At 42.7% G+C, this 10201-nt stretch overlaps 1 long non-coding RNA gene across 2 annotated transcripts; it reads left to right on the plus strand.

Annotated features, from left to right (window-relative positions):
• Positions 1 to 2062: 2062 nt before the first annotated feature.
• LOC144101725 (uncharacterized) lies at positions 2063 to 8990 on the plus strand. Of its 2 annotated transcripts, none has more exons than XR_013308050.1 (4): positions 2063 to 2215; positions 5288 to 5384; positions 5840 to 5905; positions 8719 to 8990. It is a non-coding gene; the product is annotated as an uncharacterized LOC144101725 (long non-coding RNA). The 2 variants fall into 2 exon arrangements; XR_013308049.1 differs by lacking the exon at positions 2063 to 2215 and adding an exon at positions 3621 to 4267.
• The last annotated feature ends 1211 nt before the right edge of the window (positions 8991 to 10201 follow it).

Raw genomic sequence — 10201 nt, forward strand, 5'->3', positions numbered from 1 at the left:
GTTAGAAGTTTGAAGCAGCAAATCTTGTCGAGTGCTTTAGTTAAGTCCAAGAACAGTGCGTCTGTTTGATTTCGGTCATTCATAGCTAAAGCAAAATCGTGGATTGCTTCAACAAGTTGAGTGACGGTTGAATAAATCTTCCTGAAGACATGCTGAGCTGATGAAAGAATCGAATCAGTATCAAGAAATACAGTAATGTGTTTATGAATGATGTGCTCCAGTAACTTACAGCAGGAAAAGGTTAGAGCTATTCCCCGATAATTGGAAATGAGCTGTTTGTTTCCAGTTTTATACAATGGCTTTATTTTGGACACTTTCCAGTCATCCAGCAACATACTTGACGACAGGGATGCATTGAAGATAACTGTCAGACATTTAGACGACCATTCTGCGTGCCTTTTTAAGAAGCCATTAGGTACTTCAACAGGACCAGGGGATTTTTTCTCGTCTAAATTCAATAAAATGTTTAACACGCCTTGTTCAGTTCTCTGCAGATCATCGATGGCAGGCAGCCTTTCAAGTTTAGCAAAATGAGATGTGCATGAGTTATCGCATGTGAAGAACTTTTTGAAATGTTCGTTGAATGCATCTGAGATTTCAGATTCGTCAGATGTTAAGCGATTGTTTTTCATGAGGGTGTCGGTACGAGATGTTTTTGGCGATATCAATAAGCCAAACTGAGCAGGTGATTCTTTCAATAGTCTACTCAAGCGAAGATTGTAAAAATTGTTTCGTTCTTCATGAATTTGATCTTTAACTTCCAGGACAAAAGCATGATTTCATCGCATAAGCTTTGAGTGCTGCATTTCTTCTTTTGTTTTTTAAGACGATTAACTTTTCTTTTGAAATCAACATTTCTCGTGATCCATGGAATAGACACATTAGCTTTCCTAAGATAAAGTAAACAAAGAGATGAATACAAGCGTGCATAGTGTTCTTAAACTTCAACCACATTGTGTTCATATCACCACTATCGTTACTACAGCTTTGAAGTTTACTAAACGCTATTTCTAATCTCTCTATAATGCTGACATCATCGGCACGAGAAAAATCTAGAACGCGAGCTACATTAGCTAATTTTGTTTGTGTGATAGAATTAAACTGCACTAAGACCCGTTTAATATTCTGAAACACCATGAACGACTTAGCATTGAATTTCAGCAGGGATGTTGCTATGTACAATGACAAGATCTAGAACAGTCATACCCCTTGAGTGTCAAGAAAAGCAAAATAAATTATAAATAGCTACAAATGCTAAAAGCTTTGTTCAGAAGGGTTAAAGTCCACACTATCTGCTGATCATGACTTCTTTAATATTGATTTTGCTTGTTCTAAGTCTTTTGCGGCTTGCTCTGTTTTCTCGTAGTTTTTTGCACCATTTGAAGACTGACGGTGTGATTTCGAAACATGCTTCTGCTCACCTACCAGACAAGTTTTCAATGTGGGCATAGGATATTTATTCTCAGTTTGCTTAAGTAGGGTAGGGTACCTCTGTTGCCGTTGTTTAAATGACACATGATGTCATACAAAGCACACTTCTGGTTTGCTAGGCTGACATTACCAACCAATGTGTCCCCTACCCCGACATTCCTGTTGCCAGGATCTAAGTTCTGAAATACTAACAAAAGGATACATTGCTTTGGAGTAACAATTTTTATTGTTTTGTAGAGGTTGTGAAAAGACAAAAAAATAATAGTTCAATCATCACGTTATTATTTTGCTGAGAAGCTTTCAGTTTCAGTTTCACAAGATACGCAGGATGTAATAACTTTGCCTGTATCTTAGGAATGATGTTAATTTTACACAAAGTCAGTTGAGTTTTTGCAGGAATAAATAAATTTTTAATTAAACATTATTGAGAGTTTAGTAGTTTCTCTAAGAAGTACTGAGTATTCATAGTCGCCGCAAAACCTAACGTCAGTGCGGTTTTTAGATGACACGCACAACTGGCACCTCAGCTAGGGTTTGAGGTTTGCAGCTGATGAGAAATCAAGCTGGTTCGTTGCTACAGCTACAAAAAAGCTGCAGCACCTGCACACGGCCCACATACCGGATGCGGCATCCGCTTGCAGTGCGACCGTGTATATCTGCAATGCGCAAAGGCACAGAAACTGGATTTTAGGTCTGAGTTACTTTTTCCTCCACGTGTGCCTATGGTTCAATATAAAAGAATGGCTGACCTGCACCGAGGTTTGTGCACGCTTCGGTGACTGAGGTGAGCTATTGCTTTTCATTGGACTCGCTTCCACTGTGAAAACACCACACACCTATTCGTCAAAAGTGTTTTTACTCTAGTTATCCAAGCAAACCGGAGTTTCATTCATTATTTTAATCTGCAGCGTTACTTATCTACCCGATTTGATCACATCTGTTAGGTTCTTACGAGCTCTACGGCAAATATATATCCGCATTCTTCCTTTTGCGGGCATTGATGAATGGAAATCACTGCCACACACAACTTGGCGGTCTGACACACAGCGAATATGTTCCGCTAATCAGAGTTTTACCTGAAATAACCGTGTGTAGGAACATTTTTTTGGTCGACTAAAGAATGAAGAATATTCCGTGCAGAAATCTAGCGACACTTATACAGAAGTCCACAGGTGCAGATCACATAACTTTGCCGTAGAAGCTGCACAATCGAAGCTTTTCTGCATACATCTTTGCATTAGGAGGTACTAGAAATGATACGTTTTTTATATTCCTGAAAATGGCTACTTTGCCTAGAAACTGAAATGTCACCTCAAGTTCGGAATCTGACGTTTACCAGCACGCCAGAACCAAATCAAGAAAAGTGCAAACACAGGTCTTAAGCGAGGACTCAGCATAATGCTTTACAGCCTCCTATTCAGCTCTTCACGGTGTCCACGCTCTCTTTAAAGAGAACGAGCATATTTTCTTCTGTGAGAAGCCAGTTTTATTAGCGATACTCACGACCTATCGAAGAGGCCTCAATTGGTTCAATATGGCGGCGTTACGGAGGACTGCTCCTGAGAGCAGTCAGCGTAATATTGTACTCGTAATAAAACTTCACGATAAAATCACACTGTGCCAATGGTAGCAACCTCGTATTATTCAACCATCTGTTTCTCTACAGTGAAAAAGTAATAAGTGAGAGAAAAGAGACAAAATAGTTCCCTTCGTGTGAACAAGGTTGATTTGAATGAAGAGTCGAGTGCGGTAGATCAACCTTAAATTCGTTCAACGCGTGAATGGCAAAACAAGAAGAGCAAATTCCTGCAATTGCTACTGCCTCTAAACAAGACGCGACTGTTAGATGCCTTGCGCAAAAAAAAAGCAGTCTAGAAAGGTTACCGCCCAGCCTGAGTACTTTCTCACTGCGAAAGCTGTTTTTTTCGTGCCGGGAGATTTTAATTAGCACGGTCTACTTTAGCAACGAATATACAATTCCAGTTTTGTGCACCGGTGGAGAGCAAAAAAATTCAGGCGGCCATCCCGCGCAGACCTTTCTCGCAGCAACCGCGCCTAATGCTGCCTGTTAGTTTCCCAGGGAAAGGATAGGAGCCACAACTATAAATCTTTTCATCCCATTCAATTGGGTTGTAACTATCTGCCGCTTTGAATGCACTCACATGAAAGGTGATAACTCAGAACAAAAAGAATTATAATGAAATAGAATTCCAATCTGCAGTTTAAAAACGTGGTAGTCCTTCAACGTAGTTAAACCAAGTATAAGTGCGAAAGCTTGTGTTTAGCCTGATTTGGTGCTGGTTTGCAGTTAATGGGTCGTCGACACGCCTTGAAACGATATCATTTCGATAGTAGTGAAGGGTGGTTTATTAGGGCATGGGAAGCGCCGGCGGCGAGGACTCTTGCACAAGCAATCGATGAAGCAGTGGGTCGAGAGGCAGCGTCACGAGGAGCAGTTCTCCAGTACGAGCGTCAACCGGCCGCCTCAAGATCTTCGCCAGCGTTGACGTCGGGGCATGATCATCTTCTTCATTCCAGTAGTATTAGAAGATCACTACGACGCTGTGCAATCCACAGCGAAAGAATTTATATTTCTTCCATGGTAGTTCTACTAGACGAAGAAGACGATGTGAAGCGCAAACCGCGACAGTGGGTTGCAGTTTGACACGAGGTCTAAAGGCTCCGGCGAAAGCATACCTGTAGTGCTCTCGCGCAGTGGCCAGCGAATCTACTCTGTACGCGCCGCCGCCAGTTTGAATCCAAGTCGTGGCAATATTTATTTCGCTATTTACAATTTGGCCAAGTTCACTCCCAATGTGAAGATTCACCGCACTCGGTGAGCTGGTTTTCCTTGGTGAAGTAATACTTTTGTAGTAAAACATGGCCAGACCGCAGCAGTGCCCGCCATAAAGACATCCGTTCACAACACTTGTTGTTGTTGTTGTTGTTGTCGTTGTTGTTGTTGTTGTTGTTGTTGTTGTTGTTGTTGTTGTTGTTGTTGTTGTTGGTGGTGGTGGTGGTGGTGGTGGTGGTGGTGGTGGTGGTGGTGGTGGTGGTGGTGGTGGTGGTGGTGGTGGTGGTGGTGGTGGTGGTGGTGGTGGTGGTGGTGGTCGAGAGAGGTCACACGACGTTGTGATGCCATCAAAACGTGCCCACCGTGGCAGGCGGCAAATAAATTAAGCATTCCTTAGAGATGTCACGTGTCCTGATGACGTCGTCACAACCTGCCCACTATACCAGGCGGAAAATCAATTAACGATCTGTTCCTTAGTAGACGAGCTACAACATTTCTGGACAAATATCACGCGCTACATCAAAGCATTCATCAGTCGAATTAGAAATATAACTTATTTCAAGAATCATGAGACCTGGAGAAACCATGCCGCATTAGTATATGCATTACTGTCGACACTTATTAGCAAATATACAGTTTAAGATATACCACAACACTGCACTTTTTTCATGTGCACCATGAGTAAAACACTATTTTGGCTTCATCCGCAATGCTGCCGCAATGCCGGACGGTGCGAGTTATGCGGAATTTAGGGGAATGTTCGCATGAGGTTGGATGTTCTCACTCTGGAGCCATTCACAATAAGGAATTCCAGTTATTCGCTTTGTTAAACAGCCAGCAAACACCTCACCTTGTTGATCATACAGATATCAATCTTCACATCATACGCACAAATTGCTTTATGCTGCAACTTTGAGTCGTACTCTGGAAATCCCGGGGAAAGTTGGACAGGCATTTTTCGCGAATGCTCCAACTGTGCACGTCCTCTCATTGTCCTGGCGGACGTCGCACCCGGTGCAAGCAAGCGCACCACGGTGGTGTTCGACTCGCTATATCTTGCAGGGAGCTGACCACCCGGACAAGTACTGTCCACTGAACACGAAGAATTTTTGACGCCAGCGCTGGAACTCACGAGGGAGCAAGTGGACGTGTCATAAAGGTAGGAAAAGAACCCCTTTATATAAAACTTTATATGTACAGCGGAATTTATGTTCAAGAGAGGAACTTTAGTACGATGGAGTTTCCTGTGCTATTACAACGCCTCTACCAGCTTCCTGACTCAATGTTGCTGCAGTAAGCATCTGTAATCGGAAACATTTAGTTTCCTTGTAGCTCACGTTTATGTACATACTCATACAGCAGGCAGTTTTGTTATAACCGCGAGCCTTTCTAAACCGCGGTTCTCTGGTACAATTTCAAGAGCCAGCCAACAATCTTCCCTGAATCATTAGAAATTGATTGATTATAGGAAAAAAGAGGCCGAAACAATTGTAAGCGATTGCGCAGTTTACAACATGGACAGACACTTGTAAAAGATGTGCTTTGCTGTGCCTAATCCCTAAAGATGTTCTTTTTACAAACCCTTAACCTTTCAACTATTATCTCTTTTTTTAGCCATTTCCTGGTAAATAACAGGCATGGAATTGACTTCAGTGCAGTGGTTACTGCTCCTGCTATTGGGTGAGTAAGCCGCTGGCTTAATAAATAGCATGGCCGTCTTCCGAAGCAAGCTATATCAAAAATGTGCATAGCAGTGTTTATGCAAGGAAATCGTGTAAAACACGGGTCTACCACTTCTTTAATCTTTTCAAGCCAACTTCGTTTTGGATTCCTTAGCCAATGGATTCTTAATTCACCACGTTGAGTGGATGACACACAGCTGCTGACGTGGAAAAAAAAACCGAACTCTATAAAGAATTCAGCTTCACACTCTGGTATACAGGGGATATGCACGCAGAAAAACAACGGGATTTAGATATTCAGCAGTGTAAACGACCAAACTCAAAGCTCGCTTCCTACGGGTTTCATGAACAGGGCAGCAATAAAGGTGTTGCGTCAAGGGGATGCCTTCACCGTCCCTAGCATGCATTTCCCCGTGATAGTGTTCTATATATGCCAAAGTCAAACCACAGAGCGCTTAAATAGGCAAGGTAAAAACTAAATATATGAGTCTTCTGAATTTAGGCCAATGAATATGCATATATTGAATAAAAGCCTGTATCTATGAAAAAGTGTCCTGTCCTTTCGTCAGCCGTTGAAACGTATATGCCGATAAATGCCGGGGAGATTCGTCGCACTGGCATTGGGTAATACCGCTAAAGCCTAGCCTCATGCCAAAGGCGAAACTCACCTTAGGTCGATATCAGGCGCGTCCGTAGACTGGCCACCTATGCCTGTTTCCTGACTAGGATACCCTGCACTTAGAAAAAAAGGGTCGGATGCCCTCCAAAAATGGGTTCATCGCATCAATTGTTATTTAGGTATACTTACTGCTTCCGCAAGCGAACAGTGGCCAATTACAACGCCTGACCACTGTGCTATGAGGGTGCCATGATTTATGATCTAACGTGTATTATGGAGTTCTTTCCTTCAGCCTGTATTACTACTTCATTTTCTTCCTATCTTACTTGAATAGCTTGAATTAGCAGGCCCAACACCAATGCGACGATTTTTGAACTGAATTGCAAGAGGTGCGTTGAGTACAGTGTACGTTTTCGAAGACACGACAGCTTTTTGTTCTTTCATAAAGTGGTGAGACAAAAGGATTGGTGCAAAAATGTAGCGTGGAGCATTGCACAGCATTGCTGCAATAAAGGAGAGAATAAACCAAGTATCACACTTTTCGGCCTTCTTCGGGGCGAAGTAGTGACGGAAACAATTTCACCTTCTACCCTCTCTTTCCGTCTTAATCTAACACTCTCGCTTTATCCAAAAGACTGGCGCTTTCTTCTACTGTAACTAACTCAAAGACCGCACGGAGTCGTTCCGGATGATGCTACCGCAAGCAGCGAACGGTTTCTTACTGTAACCGGCTGCATCGAGGAGTTACCTAGGTCTCTGCTCGCCGCAAAGCATGAACGTCCTTACGTTTTGATGCAAGAAGCCATCGTACACTAGTGAAGTGGTCAAACAACTTTTGCTCCTTTCTCGCACACATGTTACAGTGTACATGCGCCATCCACGCTCCACCTCTCTGGACAGCAGTGATGTTACAACAGCGTGGTGCTACGCGCAACTAAAAGTCACTGTTATACATCTTACGAAGCAGTGCAGCTGCAGAATATTTTTTCTGCTGCTAAGCTCAGACCAGAGCTCTAGCAACTTTTGTGATGTTTCCCGCTAAACCCCACTGCTTGGCATTAGCATTTCATAGGTGTGTCAGGAATGAGCTGTGCATGGCAGGAAACACTAGCTGTGGGCGACTTTAACGATAGTATTCTGAGCTATATAACGATATTCTTACTCTGTTCGCTGAAAACCGAATGGAATGGCGTTGGCGTGCGAAAATGGCAACTGTAGATTACTGCTAACGACTGAAACACATTGTCTCTTTCTGCGTATCATTTATGGCTGTCATCGTTTGGCAACGTGTCGTCATGCTGGTCGCATATGTTTCAGGTATTAGAGCCTATGTAGAAAAAGGGTCACCAAATGTCAATACCAATGTTTATGCTCGGCGTCCTTCAATGCGAATCAATTTTTTTACCGAAGTACAGTGTGGCGGCAATGCAATTTCAGTTCCAACAGACTCAGCAGTCAACTCAGTTGATTACGCAAGACAACTCTGAGCGAGCTCTTGAAGACTAAAAGCAATTTTTGTTCTAGCAGTTAGATAGACTTTACAGGAAAACCAGCAGGGCTTGGCACGCAAACATTTTCGGTTGCGGTGTCGCCAGCATACCCTACTACAACAAACAATGAATAAGTACGCTTCAAGCCACGGGCCAGAACGTCTTGCAGCAGTAAAGAATAGTTGTTGGCACTTCTAGGGACGCCCGAATCCTGGCTGCGTCGAGACATTATTTGCGACTGTAGAGTGTTGTTGGCGTTCCCCTCTGGCTGCAGGTTGTTTCGTTCTTGGTGAACCTGCAGTGCAGGGATACGTAAGATTGATACTAGGCACAAGTCTCGGAACCAGGTTGTCATAATACAGCACTGCATCTTGTTCATCAAACTCCAATTTCTACTCAAAACACTCGAAATATAATACTTTTTAACTTTCTAAACTACATGCAAAGCTAGGAGCGAAGCGGCCTCTAAAATTTGTTTCCTGCTTTAATTCCCAATGAAAACATTCTTATTGATAAAAAATATACACGTTTTCTGCTTAACAGATGTGAAGTAATTTTTTCTAATTCCTGAACAGCCTTCCTTCAATGGTCCTGCTGTCTCTGTGAAATGGACACCGGGAAAAAGAAGCTGTTGGCTCATGCCTCACTGAGTTCCCTGCTTGTCGTTCGCTACAAAATAACTTCTTGTTCCCATCTTCGCAGTGACCCTGATGACATTCTTTGCCAGAGCGGATGACGGGAATGCTCGAGCAGTCGAAGACGTCATATCTAGACTCTACTTTTATGAGCCATTAAATTCAACCGATCGGCGGGATGGCATCGAATAAGGTGGAAGAAGAAACCTGAATGCAGATAAATTGAAATAAAGCTGACGGTATTGTCTCCTTTCGAAGACAACAACAAACAATGAATATGCATTCGTAATGATTTCGCAGTGTTGCTTGAAATAGAGATATTTCTAAATCCTGAAATAAGTGCTCTTCCACTCTTTTGAAATGTTGGCACAACACACAAAGCGACAACACAGCAAACTTTATTCCTTCGTATTTACAATTCAGCCGCCGCGGTGGCTCAGTGGTTATGGCGTTTGGCAGCTGACCCGAAAAACGCGAATTCGATCCCGGGCGCGGCGGTCGAATTTCGATGGAGGCGAAATTCTAGAGGCCTCTGTACTGTGCGATGTCAGTGCACGTTAAGGAACCCCAGGTGGACGAAATTTCCGGAGACCTTCACTACGGCGTCTCTCATAGCCTGACTCGCTTTGGGACGTTAAACCCCCATCAACCATAAACCAATCTTTACAATTCGTGTTGTTCTTATTTCGTAAGCTGCTCAAGGATGCTCAGAGTACATTGGTTCCATCAGGTGAAACTTTTAGCGAGAAATATAAAGCAGGCAATTTTAAGTGTTCATGAAATCGGTGCCTTTATTTCCTGAATATTAACTAGGTTTAACAAATGCTTAGATTTTATAAGATGGGTTTCTTGTTTGAGTACTTGCGTAAAATTTTGAATACACTGCTTTCTGCGTGGAAGTGTAAAATGGTACACAGCGTCACAAGGCCTGCAGCTCCAGTCTTTGTATATGCTTAGAAAATGTAGCTTTCACGCAGTGTGGCAATGAATCAACTCTAACTTGAGGGCGATTTGAAAGATTTCAGCCGGAGAAGGTTGCAACGTTGCGACGCATAAAATTGATAGCGAAAAAGCAATCTTGCTATTTTCAAGTGTAATCACATAATTGAAGTCGGCTTCATGCTCGACGTTAGTCACACTAGTTATAATGCTTAAACGAAAGGAATCAATCGCGTTCCGCGGTTTCAGAAGGACTCAAGGAACAAAAATAAGTTTGATTGATCGCTTAAATTGCAGATCCGAATCGCAGTGGGCGAAACACAAGCGGTGAAAAGCTTAGGGATTTCGTCCACAGCGGGATACAAATCGGACGTTTTGTAGGAGGAAATTAAATACGTACGTGATTTGAGCAGGTACTAAAGTTCAAAATTTACAGAGTTCAGAAACAAGAACACTCTGCTGATATCTTGAGGTGTATAAAAATTCCCATCATATATTTCACATGCGGAGATGTTATACTAGGAGGCGGTAAATACAGCTACCAATGAAAACTGACGTCCAGAAATATTCATTTTCTAACCATTAATCTAAGTGTTCCCATGAACGCGGAC

Source organism: Amblyomma americanum, chromosome 8, assembly GCF_052857255.1.
Source record: "Amblyomma americanum isolate KBUSLIRL-KWMA chromosome 8, ASM5285725v1, whole genome shotgun sequence".
NCBI lineage: Eukaryota > Metazoa > Arthropoda > Arachnida > Ixodida > Ixodidae > Amblyomma > Amblyomma americanum.